General features: G+C 47.5%; 1 long non-coding RNA gene across 1 annotated transcript in view; it reads right to left on the reverse strand.

Annotated features, from left to right (window-relative positions):
* Positions 1-2,185: 2,185 nt before the first annotated feature.
* Positions 2,186-22,518, reverse strand: part of LOC129380351 (uncharacterized) — a 33,334-nt gene continuing 13,001 nt past the window's right edge. The window contains exon 3 of the long non-coding RNA XR_008608343.2: positions 2,186-2,837. This is a non-coding gene — a long non-coding RNA (uncharacterized lncRNA). The remainder of the gene's footprint in view (positions 2,838-22,518) is intronic.

Genomic DNA, 22,518 nt, shown 5'->3' on the forward strand with positions numbered 1-22,518 from the left:
CCAAACGACGGGGAAAATGTGGCGATACGCATTCCTCTCGGCTGCCATTGCATATGGCTGCTCATTAGCATAATTCGCGCGGCTCGTCGCAGCAAAAATTATGGCGGAAAATCTCAGCAATGGCGGCCCAGTGCAACGTCACGCATCGTCAAAATGACGTTTATGAAACAGCCCTTCCTGTGACGCTCCTCACGAGATATTCCTTCAGCCAATCAGCAAGCTGGCATGGCGCATATCTTGGATCGCCACCACATATTCGCGCAATTGCAGATGCATTGCACTGGCTTCTGCGCGCTACCGCTCACATTCTTTTTGAAGCGCTAACATCGCAATATAGCTGCCAAGGACCAAAAAAATGTATTAGTCCATAACATTTGCAGCTCCACGTCACGTTTCGTCATCTTGATGAAAACGCAAAATTGCATTTTGCAATACTTCCGCTTCCCGGCACAAATTTCAAAACACGTGACCTCTCGGCAGCCAATCAGAGAGTAAACATGGCGGATAATGGCGGCCGTGCAGCCGCCATGCGTGTCCAGGGGCCGAATCTTATAACGGTTCGGAATACGAACCGTTCGCTTCGCCGCTTACGTCACTAGATGTGCCACTCCCAAGCCGGCGGTGGAAGAAGGGGAGGACGCGACCAATAGATGAGAGGGTGCCACCTCTGAAGTGTACGTCATTATATGACGAGCTAATCGAGGAATTGCAGCATGTTTCTGCTTGCTAAATAAATGTAAAATATAAATTAAATATTATACGCCAAGTTCTGAAGTATAAACGTGTGGTGCCGGGCGTTTACGCAATGCAGAAGTAATTTATTAATGTCATTCTTTTTTATTCTCAGCCGACAGGCGGTATCACAAGCGTAAATGAGTTGGCAGAGCGCAGCGCTATGTCGTCTGCTACCAGGAGCTCGCACGATGCACGCAACAGGAACGCACTGCCGGCACTTCTCAAGTAGCGAGCGCGACAAAACCGTGAACTGGTTCTTAGGGACACCTTTACTAGCCGACTACATCAATTTTCCATCTTTTTTCGCCCTTCGTCATCGGCTCGGACATGACTCGCTCGCCACCGCGCTGCCGCTGCCCCTGCGATAAGCCCCACGGCGCGTCGCGTGATAAAAGCAATGGAACTTGAAATCGAACATTACGATACACGGGCCCTGCATTGCCTGCGCGAAGTCAAATCGAAGAGTGTGGTGCTGATGGTGCGCGCTGTGCCGTAAAATTGAGTAACAAAGTGCGGCACTCCCGAACCAGAGAAAAAAAAGGCAGTCAAATAAGAGATCTCCACAATATCTTCCCGTCCTGACTGTATAGTTTTATCAGCCGAACGAAGGAAGTGCTGAACCAGCCTAGGTTGAACCCTTCTGACTGCTGAACGGCGATCTGCGAGCTATTCACGCTGGCGATAGCACTGAGAATTCGATCTCACCATGCAAATATCTCCTTGGCATTGGCTTTGAAGCTGAGGTCACGGGAAAGCTGACCCAGCCCTTCAACCGGCCAACACAGTAATTGCGAGAGCAACTTTGTGGACAGTGTCGGCAGCAGAGATCTAGGTCATTCCGATGAGTGCTTCACGTCCGACCGACCTCTGGGAGCTGCAGGCCGGTGGCGATGAACCGCAGCGCGCAATATTCCTTCCTCTGCGTGGAATGGCCACTCGTACGCTTGCACCTGAGTCCCCTCCATTTGATAGCGTAGCCTGCAAAAGGTTTACTTAGAAAGCCAGCAAGGGCGGTGCAACTCATTATCCGTACCTTCTTCGAACGCGTATCGCGCTTCCAGCCGTGGTCGACACTGAAATAGGAACGCCAAGCAGACGACGAAGGCAAGTAATAGCCTCCGAAGCAACCAACGCACGCGCGCGCAACGCCCGCGTGTCTCCGGGGTCGCGCGACCGGCGCGCGCGGCCAGGGTCACAAGCCAAAGCCAAGCCACAGCAACGGAACCCAAAGCGGACTACCCCTTCGCCGGTTCCTACGACCGGTTCGCTTTGAAGATGATTGACAGGTGCGTGACGTATTCAAAAATTGCGATACCGCCCCGCTGCCTCTGACGACATGTGACGTAATCAAAATTTCGGCCAATCAGGTGAGGCCAAAGGAACGGTTCCCCAACCGAACCGTTATAAGATTCGGCCCCAGAATAGCGCCCTAACTCTATGAAAGGCACGGACTGCAATCGATACCAGTGGGCTGCTGCTTATCACACGTCAGTGAGGTTTCAAAACCTTTATTCAAGTAATAAAGCACACGATTTAATAAAGTAAGTTTAATAAAAAAAAATTGTCTCTTTATTTTGCAGAAAGTTACACGTTAACCATGTTTGACGGTTATTATGTGTACATTTGTAGATCAAATATTGAGCCGCGTTGAGCGCCCCTAGCAGAAAAAATACAAGTTAAATTATGCGACCAATTTACAGCAGCTCCACTTACGTGCTTATGCTGGAACGCACGGCTGTTGATTTTTCGCCCTTTGTGGCGATCGCTAGAACTTGAGAGTGTGCGGGGCCTGGTGCCATAGAGTTTCCTACAAAAACTTTTGTAGGAAACTCTATGCCTGGTGCCACGTGTGGCTGCTCCTGTTTTATAGCTGGCCCTAGTAGTGATGTCGGATGCGATGGCGCTTCCCATTCTGCTGCGAGGGGCGGGTAATCCAAGGACAAGTGTGTCGTTGTTTCAAAGACGGGTGAAGCGTTGGCAGTGGCTCGTTGACGGGTGCCTGACATCTCCACGCTGAGAAGGGTTGGCAAACATGAAGGTGCGGTCAGTGGCGTAGTCGCCAGTCCAGGAAGGAAAAGACACGCGATGAGTGGACCGAGCACCTGCATTACGAAGACGAAAGGATTAGTGGCCTGCGCAGTGACAAAGCCGCCAAGACCACCTTGGCGGCTTTGATGGCGGCGACCAGCTTCACTTTCTGTGAGCCATCTCCACTTCAGAAATTTTAGTATAAAACCTCCTTGGAGGGAGCATACCGCAACGCGATTGAAGCCAACCTGGTTAGCCAACACGTGATCTCACGTCACAGTGCGCTGTTGATTTTAGCAGTTTATTTAATTTAGTGTCCCCGCTCTGCATGCAGAGCCACGGCAGGGCTGCCAAATGAACATCTGCTGCGAACCGAAAATCGAGATTCTTGATCCATGATCTCGAAGCAATAGGTCACGTGTTGGGCCACCAATCTGGCGTCACGGAGCGTTGGCTTGCCAAGGCTGGCTGCGTGACGTAATGCTTCTTCCTATATTATTCCTTGAAAGGAAAAAATTAGCATCCATCCAAATTGTAGCAAGAACCTACAAAGAGCACTGATACGGGTTTCGCCGAAAGAAAGCCTCGCTACCAACGCCTTTCCGGGTCGCGCAGCGAGGCGTGGCATTTCCGGAGGAGGCGGACGTTGTGCGTATGCACGAGTAAAGAGCGGGTGCGAGAGAGAGAGAGAGAGATGTGGGGGCTTTTGCTCCTTAACTAGGCACTACGGAGAAGTTTCTTTGCGCGTGTTATACGCGTTTGTCCCTAGGCGTGCGGACATTGCGGAGTGGGGTCGAGCGTGAACAAACTCGACCCTACTCCGCCACGCCTAGGGGACAAACGCATGCAGCACGCTGTGAGGAATGGGAGTCAATGCCACCGTTCGTAACCAGTTGTCAAGATTGTAGTCGGGCATGAATTAGATGGTAGCTGGCCCATGCCGTCCTCCAACTTATCCACGATGAGGACGTTGTTGAAGGGAAGGACTGCTTCTTATCGAGAACGAGGAATATGGATTTATTTACAGTATCTACATAAGGACGTTGCAGTTCATCAGTCTAGCATGACTGCGAGAGAAAGTACACTGAGCAGCCGCACAACAGCGGTCTATAAACACTCGGTCCTCCCTCGATCCCAAGGTGAGGGAAACGTTCGACCAGTAGACGAGCCGCCTCTCTGCGGGAGGGCGTACACACACACACTTCCGCACAAGTTCACGGTCCCCACCGACGTCAGGCGGTCTTCGCAGAACTCGGGGCTTACGTCCGGAAAGGCGCATCTTATTCCCCGAGCTGACCCCCGCAGCGCGGCCGCCGGTTCTCCATTGTCTTGCGTCTTGAAAGGCGCGTGGCACGTTGCCGCCAAATACGTTCCCTCGGCAACTCCCCCGCTCGCGGCAGACCAAATCGGCGGTGGCGTGTTCAGTCATAAAGCCTGGTTCGTGGAACTCATCTCGGCAATCCCGCGACGCAGAGTGGCGAACGCAGCGCATTGTCCTTGGTACACAGTAGACTTAGTGACGCCGTTTGGCTAGAGGATGACGGTGGCTTTCCAAGAAAAGTTGACGCCGCTGTCGCAACTTGCTGGCAAAACTTGCACCTCAGCGGGCCGTTCTTAACGCGCAGAGAAACCTTTCCTTAGTGCCTAGGCAAAGCCAGATATAAGCGGGAGACATACGGCCCGATTCTGTGGGTGATTCGGTGGCATATAATCTGAAAAAGTGCAGAGAATTCTATAATGCGTTGCGGTTACGAGCGCAAGCGGAAATACTTGACCCACATCTGGTACGCTAACGAGACACCTCAGAGAAACCACCTGACAAAACAAAGCAGGTGGAGAGGTTATCCACTTGATGGTAGCATATTAGTTCTACACTTGGTCTTACAACTCGGTGATCACTTATCTAGCCTAGAAGGAACAGTGTACTGACAGGGAAGCACTACTTAATTTACTCTTAATTCTCAAGACATGCTGAAGTAAGCTTGAGCTCATTATATGTGCCTGCAGAAGTGCGATAAATTAAAATAATTCCATCCAAACGTATAACGTTGCAGAGCGTTGTACTCATGAGCAACAGTAGACTTGCCTGTTATTGTGCCATCAAGCGTACTTCACAATTTAGAGTATAAAAAACGGCCGTGGCTTAGCTTGGTTAAGCCTGGTGATTGCGAAGCAATAGTGTGTTATTCTCGGATCAGCTGGTAGTATGGCTGGTGGTAGTCTTGGGTTATGCTAGTGTTACGGCTTACAGTGAATCATCTAATAGCGTCCTCGATCACCTTTCCCCGGGGTTGCCCCGAAACCAGAATGGTGCGCTTTGCACCGCGGTGGTGGCGCACTGCGGAGGGTCAACATCGAGGACAAAACTGCACCCCGTGCAGGTTGCTTGCAGGCAGCGCTACTCTGCCCCTGGCGCACAAAACGTGCGCGAACACGCGCGCGCGCACATTTTATTGCTTACAGGTGCTGAGCATCCGCGGCAAGCGCTCGAACCTTGTCAAACTGCCTGCTCCGACATACCTGGTTGCAAGCAAACACCAATAGATTTTATAATTAATCCTGACGACCCGTTCAACGAACCTGTCCACTTTCGGCTGCTATTCACCACATTGTTATTGGACGAGGTCGATCAGCATGTCGTCTTCGCTCTCAGACGAACTTGACAAAAGCTCATCGATTGCGGCAGCTAGCAGCGCTTCCTTTCTCATTGCCGACATCTCCACTAGCTAACTCCGTCAACTCCGTTGCAACCGCAGCTATCGGGCCAGAGCGTCCGCAATTCTGCAGTCGCAGGTGCGCGAGCGCGCGGCGCGTCCCGCAGTGCTTGCTGGGATCGCAACCTGGCGCACCGCCGATTTTCTCGGTGCGAGACGGGGCAACGGAAAACCGCTCCAACAGGGTGCGCTTCCGGTGATCGAGGATGGTCGGTGCGCACCGGTGCGGTTGATCGAGGATGAAAGTGCGCACCAAGGCGCCCCGGTGCGCACCGGTGCGGGTGATCGAGGACGCTATAAGAGGAAGTCATTCGTCGAATCCGTGTATGCCGACAAACATTTCCCTCACCAGCGTGCACATTACAAAATCTTCCAGTATCGATTGGCCGACGGTGCGGTAACACTCCATTTTCTCCGCATCGTAAGATATGCCCACTCTGGCCGTAGCGCCCCTGGTGAGAGGAGCGGGAGTTAGGCCGCCGTTGGTGGCTACCGCCTCGCCTCGCGACGGCGTGAGATGGGGCCCCGTTTTTGCACAGCTGGTGTGACGTCACTCTAGGTCACGTGGTGTGACGTCACGCAGCGAGGTCACGCTATAGGTCAATGGTGCCTACCACCGCCTCGCCACGGAACGGGCTGAAGTGCGACCTAAAGTAGTAGAGAGTTTTAGAATAGGGGCCCCAAACGTTTTGGGTCCCCAAAGAAATAGCGTCGAAGCCACTGCGCATGCGCGAGACGCAAACTGCGTTTGGGTTTTGCGTTGGGAACGCTATTTCACCGATTTAGCGGGAGCTCAAATAGCGTTCCCAAAAGCTTTGCGTCAACAAACATGGCGGCACCCATCGAAGCGACGGCTCTAACCTAGCACCAAACTGGGTTCGATTCGCGGTAATGCGTGAAGTTCGCAAGCTAGGAGAAGTGACTGCAGTTATCGCTTTCTCTCAACTAGCGTGTGTTATGAAGATTGATTCATTAGACGCCGCTGATTCCGAATTCGAGTGTGGATTTTATGGCTCGTAGGCCTAACACGGCTAAGCTTGGCTGGTGAAGGCACGTAATGTTGGTTTTGTTGCTCCAAACTAAGCACAACTAATTGTTTGCTGCTTGGAGAATAACCTCTAAATTGTAATTAAACTCAAATACACGCAAGTCAAAATTACTATTCATATCATAAGATGGTATATTTTATTTAATTATTTTTAATCGTTTTTCTTAGACGCCGTAGTGGCGCTGTCAGCGCAAGACGCTATCTGCAAACGCAAAGCCCTATTCTAAAGCTCTTCACTCCTGCGTGCCCCAACGCTAACTCTCGCAAAGCTCTTTGGGGCCCCAAAATATTGGGGCCCCTATTCTAAAACTCTCTAGTATTGCTTCGCAATAAAAACACGTACAGATTGTGAATGTGCTTTAAAAAGCTTCTCCGCAATACTTATACGTACTGCGGTGACATTGTATAGCAAGCGAAAAGAAAAATAATACCGGCAGACGGAGGCCTCAGGTGCGCATCTGAGATAATAATAAAGACTATACAACCGTGGCCCAGTGGGGTTTCCAGTTTTTATAACAAGTTCTCTATTCACTTTATTGCAACACACTGTATGGTTCAGCACGGAGGCCTCGGGTGAGCACCTGAGATAATAATAAAGGCTAGAAGCGTGGTCGAGTGACGTTTACAGTTTTTATAATAACGCGTTGCTTACACTGTGTATGCGCGCAAACTCCCACTCGCTTCACTACAATACACTGAATGCTTCGTAGCGTTACACAAATGCCGCGCGTTGAAGCCCTCACAAATTACCGTTTTCTTTTTTCATAACTGAAGAATCGCAGCTAGCTCGGCGCTTTTAGTAGAATTTCCCCATTGATCTACGCTTTATTTTATTAAGAGACGAGACAATTACGTGTTGGCCACGCGCTTTTCCTTCACACATAGCGGGTATAAGGAAATCGTGTACTACGAAGAATGGGGGTGAGAGTTAAGCCGCACGCGCGGCAGCAGGAAAGCGCTTATGGTTTGACGCATGCTTTGAACGCTTACGGACGCACATCTGCAAATATATGCGCGTTTCTCATTCCGCGTGCCATGCACTCAGTTACTCTGTGTGGCGTCGAATTATTTTGGATAAGTGCGCGATCCGCGTAAAGTATGCGGCGTTACCTCTTACCTGAACGTACTAGCGTTCTCGGAAATATGCACTTTGATGATGATGATGATGAAGTCTCAATTAATGGCACAAACCCACTATGGGGGATAGACCACGAATCGGGTGGTAATATAATTGAATAAATAAAAATATGGGTAAATAAATAAATAACACAAAAAAAGAAAAAATATATTCAACTGCAACAAAAGCTCACCGTGTCATCTTTATTGTCGTGGCTTCAACACATGATGATGATGATGATGAGGCCCCAATAAATGGCACAAACCCAATACCGGACATAGGGAACGAATCGGGTGGTAATATTATTGAAAAATAAAATGAATTTGTTAATAAATAAATAACACAAAGAAAGGAAAATGAATGAACAATCTAAAATTAGAAATAAACTATAAATAATGAGATAAAGTAGTGTTTAATGCGATAGTCAGCCTTGCCTTGATAGGAATAGTAACAAGATTACTGAAATACATAAAGTAAAGGATTGTAAAGGACATCTGCAAGTTAAATTTTGAATAATATTAATAATATTTTAACTGTGAATTTGTGTATTTAATTTTTGAATTCTCTAAATTTAGATAGAAGTAAATCATATATGGAAACTACGAAATGTTAATAAGGCAGTCTTCTTGTCACATAGGAAATTAAAAATGGCTATAGGCAAACGTCCCTGTGGCTGTATCTTAATACCGTTGCTTCAAGGGAGCAGTGCTGCTTAAAGGCAGTCCTAGATTTCGAAGCGGAATTTCTAACATTGTTTTCGATATGTGTGCGCAGTTGCGGGCAGCACAGATATCACCGGACCCGTTAAAGAAGCTCGTGCTAAGGAATCGGCTATTTCATGGCTCCATGATCGATCATGCCGCCGCCACCGTCTTTTTTTCTTTTCGATGTGGCGCGTGTCCACGTCCGCATGAATGCTTTTTCAGCGTCGTTGAAAACAGAGCGACGCGTATTTCGGCAGCGAGGCGTGGCGTTGTCAAAGGCCTGCACAGAACTCTTGCGCAACGTTGCACAGGTGTTTCTTGAAGCATTTCAAGTTGCTTCACGTTCCTCGGATACACCACAATGCAAGTTATGCGTGCTTCTATCACCAAATGGGCGTCAGTGCGCACTAATGCATCGCGTTCACCGCGGCGACAGCCACGGCAGCCCAGCGTTGGAGCGTAACATTGAGTTTCTCACTATAACACCTAGAGGGTAATCTGGCGCCACCGTCTATGGGAGTTTCTTAAGGGGGCACCGTGCCGTCATGGGAATGACGGTATATGTGTCTGCGAGGCTCGTGTTGGCTGGTGTTGTAAGAGGCTTCGTCTAAAACGTGGATATGCCTACGCAAATAACGCGTTTTCAAAGTAAAATCTTCATAAAATGTTTCCATTCACGCATATTACATCTTTACTCACCCACGATGCATGACCAAGCGAAGAAAAGCAAGAACAGACGATCAACTGTTTCAAAGCGAGCGCGAACCTTGTCGTCTGTCCTCCAACTTTAGCGGCCCGCTGATACTTTTTACGTAACATGTAGTCGTACACACAATAACAAGTTCTCATAGTTAAACAAAACATGTTTTCGCCTAATAATAAAACTAAAACAGCTTTTCACGTGCTGTTCTAGTAGAAAATGAATCATTGTGACAGACGGAACGGTACTTGCCAAGCGCGTCTTCAAGGTGTCCTGTCTTTACGAGAACGATGCCAATCCGAATCCACAATATACCGGCATTCCCATGCATACCACAGCGCAGCAGCGCCAGATTTCACTCTAGGTAATGTAGTGAGAAACTCTATGGAGCGTAAACAAACTTAAATCGCGGAGGCAACGTCGGAGGCTGCGACCCTGGGTGCCGCCATGCTAGCGGAAGTGGCCTGTGGCGAGAGCCAATAGGCGCGGAGCTCTGACCCCCCCTCCCCCCCCCCCCCGGCGCCCAGGGGATGTTTTTATTATATGGTTTTCAGTTTTCATTAAAGGGACCCTGAAACGATTTTGGCGATTTTCTACAAACGTACTGAATCGTTAGAGTAGGTCCTTCTGATCATTAATTGACACATCTAAGTGCTCTGCGTAAAGCGTGTAATTTATTATTAGGTTTTAAAAATGCACATCGCTGTCGATCGCAGCGCACTGCTCGGCGGAATTTTAAGCCGCCCCTACCCATATGATGCAAATAACCCATATGACGTCACATGGGCGAGCTATCTGATTGGCTGACCAGGGCGCGTGGTCGATAATTTTTCCAACTTTATGGTGAACAAATGATGCTCGTAATAGTTGGAATGTTAGTTACTTTGTTTTTGTAAAAAGAAAATAACTTAAAGAGAATACACAAGTATAGTTTTTTAGTACACTTGAGCACTTCCGGCACACAGCAAGTGTCGTCTGCTTGTGTTACAACGTGCGCAGTCTTTGACGAGAGCTCCGCCGTCAGTGCCGATCAGTCTTTTCGTGAGCACGCGATGAATCACCCTTGTTGCGTTGTGGGCTGCAGACGTAGCGACTGGAAAGATGTGAAGTTGCGAAATCGTGTCTCTCTGCAAGGCAGCCTACGAGCGAACTGGCTGCTGCGCATCGGACTGCGGCTATCCGATAGGCGCCAGGATTTGCGCGTTTGTGGCCGTCACTTTACAGCGGAAGATTACTAACGCAATAGCGTTTCGCAAGTGCGGTATTAGGGCAAACACAAGCGCAAGGGGACAGGGTCTGGCCGCTTGACTGCGCCGGGATGAGCCATGAGATGAGCAGAAAGGTAAATGTGAATTGTCTGCACGGTGCAGCCACCTGGTGGCACAGAGCTCAACCATACACAGTAGCAGCAACGAAGTGCATTCTTCTTTGGTGCTGGTGTGTATTTTTCGCAGGAGCGTAATCATCAACACGTTGTTCTTATAAATGTTTAAAATGTTTTACACTTGGTTAGAGCAATATTAGCGCTTCGTTTGACTGGTTAAGCGCTCCGCCAACAAGTGTCTGGACAGTGCAGACCGATCAGGCTGCTCACGTACGTCTACTCTGAAGTTCCTTCATCAGCTTGAGTTTATGCCTCCAGTCATTTGCCGAAATGACCAGCTTGCCTGTGGTTACCGGAATACCGGCCACCTTCGGCGCTACGACAGAATGCTCGCAACGCACGCTGCTTCGATGGCTCTCGGTCGACGGCCAAGCGGCCAGCGGAGAGGTCTCGCGCGGGAGGAGGCGTGCTCCAACAACCGGAAGTGGACGATGTGACGTCGCATCGTGACGCAGGACCAGGGAAGGCGGAGCTTAGCGCCGCTCGCTCGGCGAGCGAGTTGAGGAGGAAAGGCATGGCTAGGGAGGAGGGTAACTTCTAATCGCTTGTAACTCCATTAATACGTAACGCTTCATTTAAATTGTGGTGCGAATGTTCTACTTAAGCTGTACCCTATGCGCCTACAAAATTTGTCCGAACCGTTTCAGGGGCCCTTTAAATGCCGCCCTGCATGTGACAAACCGGGCAGGTTCTTATCGTCCGACAACCTCACCGTTGTTTGGCCGCAGCCAATGACAACGCGGCTGGCATGTGACGTTCTCTGACGTTCCCTCCACAGAGGCGGCCATAACGGTAGGGTGGCTAGAATTAAAGCCCCTCCATCCACGCGCCACCGCCGCTTTGGTCGGCGGAAACGTGTATGGAGGGGCTTTAGCTAGAATGGGGAGGTGTGAAGACCGGCCTCCGGAAGCTGGCCCCAAAACGCGTTCCTGCCGCGTGACGGCGCTGCTGGCAGGGACGCCGTAAAGTCCCTTGATAATTTGAAAGTAGCGACACTCTTTGAACTCTGCCGCCGCCGCGCGACCTCCTCGCCTCCTCCTCGCCCCTCGCGCGTTCCCCCGCGGCAACCAGTTTTGCCCCCGTTTTTCTGCACGACGATTGGTCTCCCTGCCGTTGCCCTTGGAAACGCGCGGATCTTGAGTTTTGCTTGTGTTTTTCTTTTTCGTTCGCGCCATTTTCCTCCTGATCACGGCTGGCTCGGCGCTTTAGCTCGGCGTAGCGAACGTTGTACACTCTGTTTCCTGCTTTATGTGCTAGCGCTATGCCAGGCTGTTGCGCATATAACTGCAGCAAGAAGTCTGAAGATGGTTACACCGTTTTTATGATACCGCAAGGAAAGCGTGACGGCTTGCGCAGGAAGCAGTGGCTGCATGACATTGGCAGAAAGAACTTTGTTCCGACAAAGAACAGCGTTGTTTGCGAGCTGAGGCGTCTTTCTTATAGCTCGAAGCAAAGCATCCCGTAATGCTGCATTTTTTTTCATTCTTCCGGCCTGCTCATCAGCGTTTTTGTTCAGTATGCTTAATATTTTGGGGCGGCTTCATCACCTCGCACGTCGCTATCTGTTGTTATTCAGTCAAAAGTGCAGCATTATAGATTCTGCTGTAGGCCCTGAAAAAAATTAGTGGCAAGTATACCCGTGGTATTGCACGTGATGCGCGTTAGCTAGTCAACATTGAGTTTCTTTTTAAGTTTTAAGGCGAAACCTTTAGTAATCCTGTGTTTCAAGGTCGCGTTGTAAACTGGAAGTATCACGTGACCCAAGGAAGGCCGGAGGTGACCCAAAGCATGTCCACCCTTGTATAACACAATGATTACCCAAGTTAATTAATGAATCATTAGTGATTGATATAAGGCGGATTAGGGTGGATTAAGGTTGATTAGAGTGTATTCAAGGAGATTAAGGTGGATTAGAGTACATTAAGAAGGATTGAGATGCATGAATAAATATTAAGGTGGATGGAGGAGGATTATGGTGGATTAAACTGAAGGGTTGATGAAAAGGTATTAAGAACGATTAAGATGGATTAGAGTGTATGAACGAGGATTAGGGGGGATTAAGGTCGATTAATGTGGATTAGGGTGAATTAGGGTTGATAAAGGAGGATTAAGACCTATTAGGATGGATTAGGCTAGATTAAGGTGGATTAGGGTGTATTAAGGTAGATTGGGAGTATTGAGCAGGATTAAGTTGCATGAATAAGGATTAAGGTTGATGAAGGATGATTAAGGCGGATTATGATGGATTAGGGTTGATAAAGGAGGATTAAGACCGTATAGGGTAGGCTAAAGTGCATTAGGGGTGAGATAAGTTGATTGGGTTCTATTAAAGTGGATTGGGAGTATTAAGCTGGATTAAGGTGGATGAAGGAGCATTAAGGTGGATTAGGGTGGACTAAGATGAATTAGCGTTCATTGAGTGTTAAGACCGGTTAGTCTACCATAATCCTCCTAATGCACATTAATCCACCGAATCCACATTCATCGACCTTAATCCTCCTTCACTCACTTATTTCAACATAATCCACGAACGTCCTCCTTAATGCACCCTAATCCACCTTCATCGACCTTAATCTACTATAACCCTCCTTAATGCACTTTAATCCTCCTTAATCAACCCTAATGCTTCCTCATTCACTTTATACCACCCTAATCCACTATAATCGTCCTTAATTCACCTTAATTCACCCTAATCCACATTCATCTACCTTAGTCCACCCTAATCCTCCTTCATTCACTTTAATTCACCCGAGCCGACCATAATCCTCCTTAATGCACCTTAATCCTTCTGAATCTACCCTTATCCTTCCTCAAGCACTTTAATGCTCCCTAATCCACTATTGTCCTTAATGCACCTCAACGCACCTTCATCAACCTTAATCCAACCTAGTCCTCCTTTATGCACCTTAACCTACCTTCATTCACCCTAATGCACCTTCATCGACTTTAATCCACCTTAATCTTCCTTAATACACCCGAATTCATCTTAATCCAATCACTAATCAATCATTACTTTGCTAATCATTAATCATCTCTTATACGCGGCTGCACATGCTTTGGTTCGCTTCCCGCCTTCTTTCGGTCACGTGATATTTTCTGTAGCTCACAACGGAACCTTGAAACAGAGGTCTAAGGCTTTCGCTTAATAAGCCACACATAAAGGGATTTGTCACAAGCAATACTAGATCAGGCGCACCAAGTAAAGCATATCTAATCATGTGGCAGAAAAATTGTCTGGAGTATACACTCTCCTCAAAGCTCCCTTTACATCGGTATACCCCGTTCATACGGCTTTAAGAAAAACCAACCTCCTCATAAACGTTGCCTCCAGCATTATCAATGCTGTTATTAGCGTTCCTCAATATGTTCAACCCCACTGGAGCGCGCAACTGGCCCAAAATAACACGCCTCCCTAGAATCCTGCGGCCCGTCCGCGGGAGTCCAGGAGGAATAGCGCGCCGTGCGCAGCCGACGGGCGAGGAGAATCGAGGAGGAAAGCACCGTGAGGAGGAGAGTGTCGCTACTTTCAAATTATCAAGGGGCTTTAGGACGCCGTAGTGTTCCTGTATATGCAGGAGCATATACAGGAACACTAGGGCGCCGTAATGCCCCTTGATAATTTGTAAGTACCGACACTCTCCTCCTCGCCGCGCTTTCCTCCTCAATTCTCCTCGCCCGCCGGCTGCGCACGGCACGCTTTTTCTCCTTGGCTCTGGCGGACGGTCCGCAGCGTTCTATGGAGGCGTGTTATATTGGGCTAGTTGCGCGCCCCAGTGGTGTTGAAAATTTTGAGAAATGCTGATAACAGCATCGACAATGCTGAAGGCCACGTTTATGAGGAGGTCTCGCGTCGCCAAGACTAGAAACAGTGTTTGCGCATGGAACAAATACAACATTGCAGAACAAGCATATTTAACAGAAGTGCACCCCCCCCCCCCCCATCGCTAGATACTCATTCTTTCACACTGAGCTACCAAAAATCCTTGCTGATTCATCCAAACGTTTCTGGCAAATTCTAAACCCACATGACACCCCTCCTGTTATCCTTACTAATCAATCTGGTCAAGAAGCAAGTTGTTCAGAAAGTGCCAATATATTTAATATAGCCTTTTTGTCTGTCTTTACGAATGAACCTAACCCTGCTGAAACAGAACTGTTTTCTGCTAGTTTACCTGAAATGCCACCCAAAAGCATTAGTTTCTCTGGTATCCTGTCCTTAATTGAAAAAAAAAAGAAGTTGTCATCTTCTACTGGTACGGACGAAATTCCAAGCTCTTAAAGAACACTAAGCACATATCTGCCGAATTTTTACTGTTGCTGTTTTCCCAGTCACTCTCCTCAGGAATTCTCCTTTACGACTGGAAGTGTGGGAAGGTCATTCCAGTTCACAAAGCAGGCAACAGAGACTGTCCGTTAAATTACCGCTCCATATCTCTTACCAGTGTGTGTTGCAAACTCATGGAACATATCATTTACTCTCAGGTCGTGCAGTTCCTTGATTCTAACAGCTTTTTTAATCCCTCTCAACATGGATTTCGAAAAGGCCTCCCATGCGAATCCAAACTAGCCCTTTTTCTTCACGACCTGCATGCTAACCTCGACACTAACCTACAAACAGATGCTATATTTCTTGACTTAAAAAAATTAAATTATAGGGTTTTACGTGCCAAAACCACATATTTCTTGACTTCACAAAGGCTTTTGATAAAGTACCACACAAGCGTCTACTAATGAAGCTCTCTCAATTAAATCTGCCACCCGACGTTCTAAACTGGAGCGCCCAATTTCTGACTAACCGCTCTCAGTTTGTTTCCCTTAACAATGTCAAGTCTAACTCGCTCCCTGTAACGTCCGGCGTGCCGCAGGGATCTTTCCTCGGCCCACTTTTATTTCTAATATATATCAACGACTTGCCTAACAATTTAGTAAAGCAATGAAGGGGGCTAGTTGGTGAACGTTGATGGTTATATTGCGCTTAGTTTTACAGTGACGATATTAAGTGAAGGACAGGACGTGGACGTATGTAGCGCAAACTACCAACTGTTTATTACTGTTAAAGAACGCGCTTATATACAAGAAGATATGGGGGGGGGGGAGATATAAAAAGATATGACAAGGTGACGACATGTGATCATAGTTCGGGCAACGCATACATCGTTCACTTGCGCCCGTTAACCCTAGCAAACTCGACCTCAGCTTCGATAAGGGCGATGGACGGAGTGCTTACGCACATCTCTTTTTCTTTAGCTATCGCAAGCGCCTCCCATATTTCTCGCTCTGTTTTTGTTTTGATGTGCCAATGACTGTGGTGCTTTCTAGTAGCGAAGAGAATTTGCATTGTTTGCAATGTGCAGCCAAGTTGCTAGGTGCTATCAGAAGCTGGCACGTGTATTTGTGCTCCCGTAACCTATCATTTAGACAACGTCCAGTTTGCCCAATGTATACTTTCCCGCAATCTAGTGGGATTTGGTAAACCACTGAAGTAGCACATTCCACGCACTTTTTCACGTGCTTAGTCTGACAGAACGTAGCACTAGGATTGGCCTCTTTGGATCCTGCGTTCACCCTTTTGCACATGGCTTTTAGTTTTTGCGGGGCGGAGAACAGTAATTGAACATCATGGCGTTGGGCTGTCTTTTTTATCTTATGTGACAAGCCATGGATGTAAGGCAACACCACGCGTCTTTTCATTTTTTCTTTTTCCTGTGTTCTTTGCCTTTTCCTGTTGGTTCTGATTTCGGGCAACAAGTTTTCGCAGATTTGCACCACCATATACTGTTCCGGTCCCCACTGTTTCTTAAGCGGCTTACTTGCAAATCGATGCTCTCCCTCACAGCATGGGGGCATGATTTTTCAACTCCTTGACTGATGCAAGCCTTGGCGATGCCTCTTTTTATGATTTTAGAATGGCAAGAGTCATACCTCAGGTTTTCTTTTTCTGCTCTAGTTTAGTAGCGCCAGCAGATGTGAGAGCCTCTGAGCCTAATGTTTGTCAAGGTACTGCAGTCGACTGCAGTACCTTGACTGCAGTACTCCCACGTGACGTGGCGACCAGGGGCAATGTGCGTCTTTGTAGTGTTCTGAGAAGATATGCTGTATTTGTGTAAGTTGGGGAAAGTGTTGGTCTGGAGCTCTCTCCAGTCCCGCGCTTCCTGTGCGTTTAGCCCATTGTGTGGTGGGGGGGGGGGGGGGGGGCTGTCGTTTACACAGGTATTGAAGTCTCGTATGGAAGTCTCGTAAGGAAGAAACTGGTACATAAGAAGCCGATCAATGAGTTAGCGGTAAGAGGGAAAATAGAGGAATTCCAGATCAAGCTACAGAACAGGTATTCGGCTTTAACTCAGGAAGAGGACCTTAGTGTTGAAGCAATGAACGACAATCTTGTGGGCATCATTAAGAAGTGTGCAATGGAAGTCGGTGGTAACTCGATTAGGCAGGATACCAGTAAACTATCGCAGGCGACGAAAGATCTGATCAAGAAACGCCAATGTATGAAAGCCTCTAACCCTACAGCTAGAATAGAACTGGCAGAACTTTCGAAGTTAATCAACAAGCGTAAGACAGCTGACATAAGGAAGTATAATATGGATAGAATTGAACATGCTCTCAGGAACGGCGGAAGCCTAAAAACAGTGAAGAAGAAACTAGGAATTGGCAAGAATCAGATGTATGCGTTAAGAGACAAAGCCGGCAATATCATTACTAATATGGATGAGATAGTTCAAGTGGCTGAGGAGTTCTATAGAGATTTATACAGTACCAGTGGCACCCACGACGATAATGGAAGAGAAAATAGTCTAGAGGAATTCGAAGTCCCAAAGGTAACGCCGGAAGAAGTAAAGAAAGCCTTGGGAGAAATGCAAAGGGGGAAGGCAGCTGGGGAGGATCAGGTAACAGCAGATTTGTTGAAGGATGGTGGGCAGATTGTTCTAGAGAAACTGGCCACCCTGTATACGCAATGCCTCATGACGTCGAGCGTACCGGAATCTTGGAAGAACGCTAACATAATCCTAATCCATAAGAAAGGGGACGCCAAAGACTTGAAAAATTATAGACCGATCAGCTTACTGTCCGTTGCCTACAAAATATTTACTAAGGTAATCGCAAATAGAATCAGGAACACCTTAGACTTCTGTCAAGCAAAGGACCAGGCAGGATTCCGTAAAGGCTACTCAACAATAGATCATATTCACACTATCAATCAGGTGATAGAGAAATGTGCGGAATATAACCAACCCTTATATATAGCTTTCATTGATTATGAGAAAGCGTTTGATTCTGTCGAAACCTCAGCAGTCATGGAGGCATTAAGGAATCAGGGTGTAGACGAGCCGTATGTAAAAATACTGAAAAATATCTATAGCGGCTCCACAGCCACCGTAGTCCTCCATAAAGAAAGCAACAAAATCCCAATAAAGAAAGGCGTCAGGCAGGGAGATACGATCTCTCCAATGCTATTCACAGCGTGTTTACAGGAGGTATTCAGAGACCTGGATTGGGAAGAATTGGGGATAAAAATTAATGGAGAATACCTTAGTAACTTGCGATTCGCTGATGATATTGCCTTGCTTAGTAACTCAGGGGACCAATTGCAATGCATGCTCACTGACCTGGAGAGGCAAAGCAGAAGAGTGGGTCTAAAAATTAATCTGCAGAAAACTAAAGTAATGTTTAACAGTCTCGGAAGAGAACAGCAATTTACAATAGGCAGCGAGGCACTGGAAGTCGTAAGGGAATACATCTACTTAGGGCAGGTAGTGACGGCGGATCCGGATCATGAGACGGAAATAATCAGAAGAATAAGAATGGGCTGGGGTGCGTTTGGCAGGCATTCTCAGATCATGAACAGCTGGTTGCCATTATCCCTCAAGAGAAAAGTGTATAATAGCTGTGTCTTACCAGTACTCACCTACGGGGCAGAAACCTGGAGGCTTACGAAAAGGGTTCTACTCAAATTGAGGACGACGCAACGAGCTATGGAAAGAAGAATGATAGGTGTAACGTTAAGGGATAAGAAAAGAGCAGATTGGGTGAGGGAACAAACGCGAGTTAATGACATCTTAGTTGAAATCAAGAAAAAGAAATGGGCATGGGCAGGACATGTAATGAGGAGGGAAGATAACCGATGGTCATTAAGGGTTACGGACTGGATCCCAAGGGAAGGGAAGCGTAGCAGGGGGCGGCAGAAAGTTAGGTGGGCGGATGAGATTAAGAAGTTTGCAGGGACGGCATGGCCGCAATTAGTACATGACCGGGGTTGTTGGAGAAGTATGGGAGAGGCCTTTGCCCTGCAGTGGGCGTAACCAGGCTGATGATGATGATGATGAAGTCTCGCGCCGTAAGCCGCGGGGACGGGGAGGGTGGTTGTGGAATCGAAGATTGTGGCCGCACGGTTTGTGTGACCTCGAACTAGCCTGTCCGCGACCTCGTTACCCTCCAGCCCCGAATGCCCCGGGGCCCACGTAATCTGGTGTTTGAGTGATGAATTTGTAGACACTGGATTAGTCGTGAATCTAGCTAATTTTTGATACATTCTGCCTGCTACAAGGAGCCGACACGTCGCTTGGGAGTCGTTTACTACTTGTAGTTCTCGGTTGGTCGCGTCTCCGTATTGTACAGCCAACACGATCGCCGCAGCTTCCGAAGCGTCAACATAAACAGTCTTCGGGCTCCGTCCCACTGTGAGATAGCCCACTCGGCCGTTTCTTCTGCCTTCGTTGTGAGTTTGAGAGATGCTTTTTGGGAGCGGGGGCACGTGTACTCTGGCCCGGTACGGTGTAGGTATTTTCGTGGTCGACTGGATGGTGTCAATGTGCGCCGGGTACCCGACCAAGGAGCAAAAGCCCCCAGATTTTCTCTCTCGCGCCCGCTCTTACTAGCGCCTGCGCATAAACCGCTGGCGATCCCTCAAATGAACGTCTCGTGCGTAAGCCTAGAGTTTGAGGCGTGCGTCTATTTGTCGTACAAAAATCCCTCACGTGACCTGATCCTAGGTGCCTAGGGACAGCATCGTTTAGGGATTTTTGAGAAGGCGCGATGCTGGCGCCGAGCGACGCCGTGGCGTGTTCGTCCTCGGCGTGATCGTTCTCTGGACCGCGAGTTGTTCGACATTGCTCATGTAATCGTGCGTGCGTTGCTTGTGTGTTGGTTGTAGGTTCTGTGTTACTTGGCGGAAAGCCGTGAGTAGCGGCGGTGCGGCAATGCGGCTTTGGCCTCGATGAGCTCTGGCACTACAGAATCTGCGTTGTGTGACCCGTGCTTTCTTGAGAACCCGGCGGTGGTGAGAATTGTAATATCGAAGTGGCCTAGCGCCTCGGCAGCGAAGTTCTGCGAACCGCGATGTGGCGTCGCCGTGTCCGACTTTGCTTAACGGACATCGAGGCATGTGCTGCTCGCTGCAAGTCATGTAAATGCAACTGCGTCGACCGCCCACTGTTCAGCGCTGAATGTGTGTTTGGTGTGCTGTGCGTGAAACGAGTGGTGCAGCCGTGCAGCGGGGGTGGCGGAGGAGCAGAGTGGCTGAGGGTTTGCGCGTTCACAGACATGTGCTCCCGTCTTGGTCTCATTAGCGGCTGTCGCGGGATTGTGGTGTGCTAGCTCCTTGCCTAGTATGAAGTTTACGATGCTAACACACAGCATGTTCACGTTTTTCCGCGCTATGTGTCATTAGCATGACGGCCGAGTTGAAAACGAGACATATGGTGTTCTTTGCGTTTGTGTGTTGTAACTTACTTTCTATTGTGGAAGTTCTGGGAGTCTTATTACGCAAGGAGTGCGAACGTAAACATAAACACATATGTGTGTCTGAAATTTTGAATTACCCATAATACCCTTTACGACTGTTAAGTGGGCTACATGGCCTGTGTGAATCAGCTACCGTATGTTGCGACGCTCTTTCGTGTGGTAGAATGATGCATGGTGCGCGTTTATTTCTGTACTGTTATAAAAACCATTCACTCAATACAAATGTACGGCTTCTTCGCCGCAGTACAGTTTAGTTACGCGGTGAAGCATACTAGAAGTGGGAGGGGGCCGCTATCAGCCAGCATGTATGTCCACTTAGGTGACCTGAGAGGCGGCGGGTGCGCGAGTGTATAATTTAAGAACTCTTATTATGTGCAGTGACAGTGGAGATCATTAACTGTAGCACCAAAGTAGTGGACCACTACCAGAACAAAGGCATGTAGTATGCCCATCTCAATTCTTGTGCTTATGCCAGTCTTATATTTTACAGCAATAGCTGCTATGGGCTAACTCCCCTGGTTGTTCTGATGTCTACTGGTGTTGTCACTGGAATTCCCGAATTTCTTGCTAGAATATTGCAAATAAAGTTCTCGTTGTGCTGCGAGGATTCAAACATACGATCAAAAGAGTGGCAGTCCACAATTCTACATTTCAGCCACTCTGCTGAAGGTACAGTCGTGGTGAATACTGATCCCGGAGAGCGTGATCTAGCCAACAGGTGCCTAGATTGGCTAACACCTGCTCAATGTCTGCATACTGTATATAGAGCTGGCATCCACACCTTCAAGTTCTTGCACATCACCTTCCCACTTGTGAAGGCAGTCCTATGTTAAGTTTTCTTCTTGCATGTGATGACAATGATTGGGTGCATCTGCTTCATTAATCTTCTTCTAGTGCTTGGCTTCTCAGATTTACTGGATGGAGCTGTTGGTGTCTTGTTTTCCTCAAGCAAAGTGCGAGACATAGCAATGTGTAGCCCAAATATATATTTGAGAAAACCAAAACGAATTCAGCAGTAAGAAGCTAAAGGGTTGTTTTGGTGTAGATCAGTGGCTAAGTTCGGATATGAAAGAGGAGGAAGAAAAGCCGAGTCTTTCCACTTCGACACTGAGGCACAACTCCCACAAATAAATAGGACTCTTACTTATTTTACTTTTTTAAGGAGATCACCGACTTGCATTGGCAAGTGTTCACTTCAGAAAACACTGCATGAAGTAAGCTTCCTGTGCATATTTCACCAGCTACTGCATCATTGTTTCACATTATGAGTGAAACTGCAATTTTCTTTATGCCATAACTTGCCCAATTTTGTGTTTTGCAGTGGGATGTTAGCAGTGCTAATAAGGCACCTAAATACTCATGAATAGTAATACAGAGAAAAAAAGTAAGAAAGCAGTGGCTTTTTGTGCGTAGACTATGCATACACCTGGTGCTCTTATGGTCATTTTTTCCCTATCCGCTCAGCCATTCTAAACAAGAAAAGTTTATACACAATTAGTTTATACACAGACTACAACTAAACCACAGGTATCGTTGATAAGCAAAGTATATTTATTCGGTGACATTTTCTGGAGCCCTGCTATTAAGCTTTCCTTCCTTCCTTTTCAGCTGTTCAGGTTCATTAAGAAGTGATGATACAGTTTGACAATTTTAATCATTGAAAGACTTAGTGAAACCTTTTTCGGGTTGTTTTTTCTTGGTTTCAGACTCTGCACATTGCATTTTAAGGCATGTTTTCTGTGTTTGCTGCTTTTTCTTTATGGCTAGGGCATGTCAACATTTTTTACACCACTTCAAGTATGTGGTGCCATATACTGTTCTTAGATGAAGTCTTGCCCTTTCATTCTGTACAATATGATGTCGGTTTTTTGTGTCCACGGCCGTTTTACAGCGTGATTGTAGCATTTTGCTAAGTTTTGCCTCTGTCACCCGAGCTTGAAAGATTGCTACCCACTGGTGGTGGCATGACACACGTCACGTTTCTTTTTCAATAAAAGGAAGTCTGTCACTTATCCTGTGCACTGGTTGCCTTTTGTCTCTTTGAATTGTAATTTGTTGCCTATATTTGCTCTTTTGTTGCATTTCAGATCAGGAATGGCTATCACAATTGACATTTAACCATATTGCACACAATGTGGATGATATGTAATTGCAATATATGGCCACCATAAATATAATAGAAGTTAATAATTCAAGAATAGTGCCTTTGCATGGTGGTACAGCCATGAATTGTGGCTATAAGGTACCAGCGCTGCTGATAGCACTGCTTGTGCAGAATATAGTGCAGCTCTACTACTTTCAAACATCATTGTTCTTCTCTTCATTTGTATAGCTCCAGTTCTTG

The sequence above is a fragment of the Dermacentor andersoni genome, chromosome 10 (assembly GCF_023375885.2).
Source record: "Dermacentor andersoni chromosome 10, qqDerAnde1_hic_scaffold, whole genome shotgun sequence".
NCBI lineage: Eukaryota > Metazoa > Arthropoda > Arachnida > Ixodida > Ixodidae > Dermacentor > Dermacentor andersoni.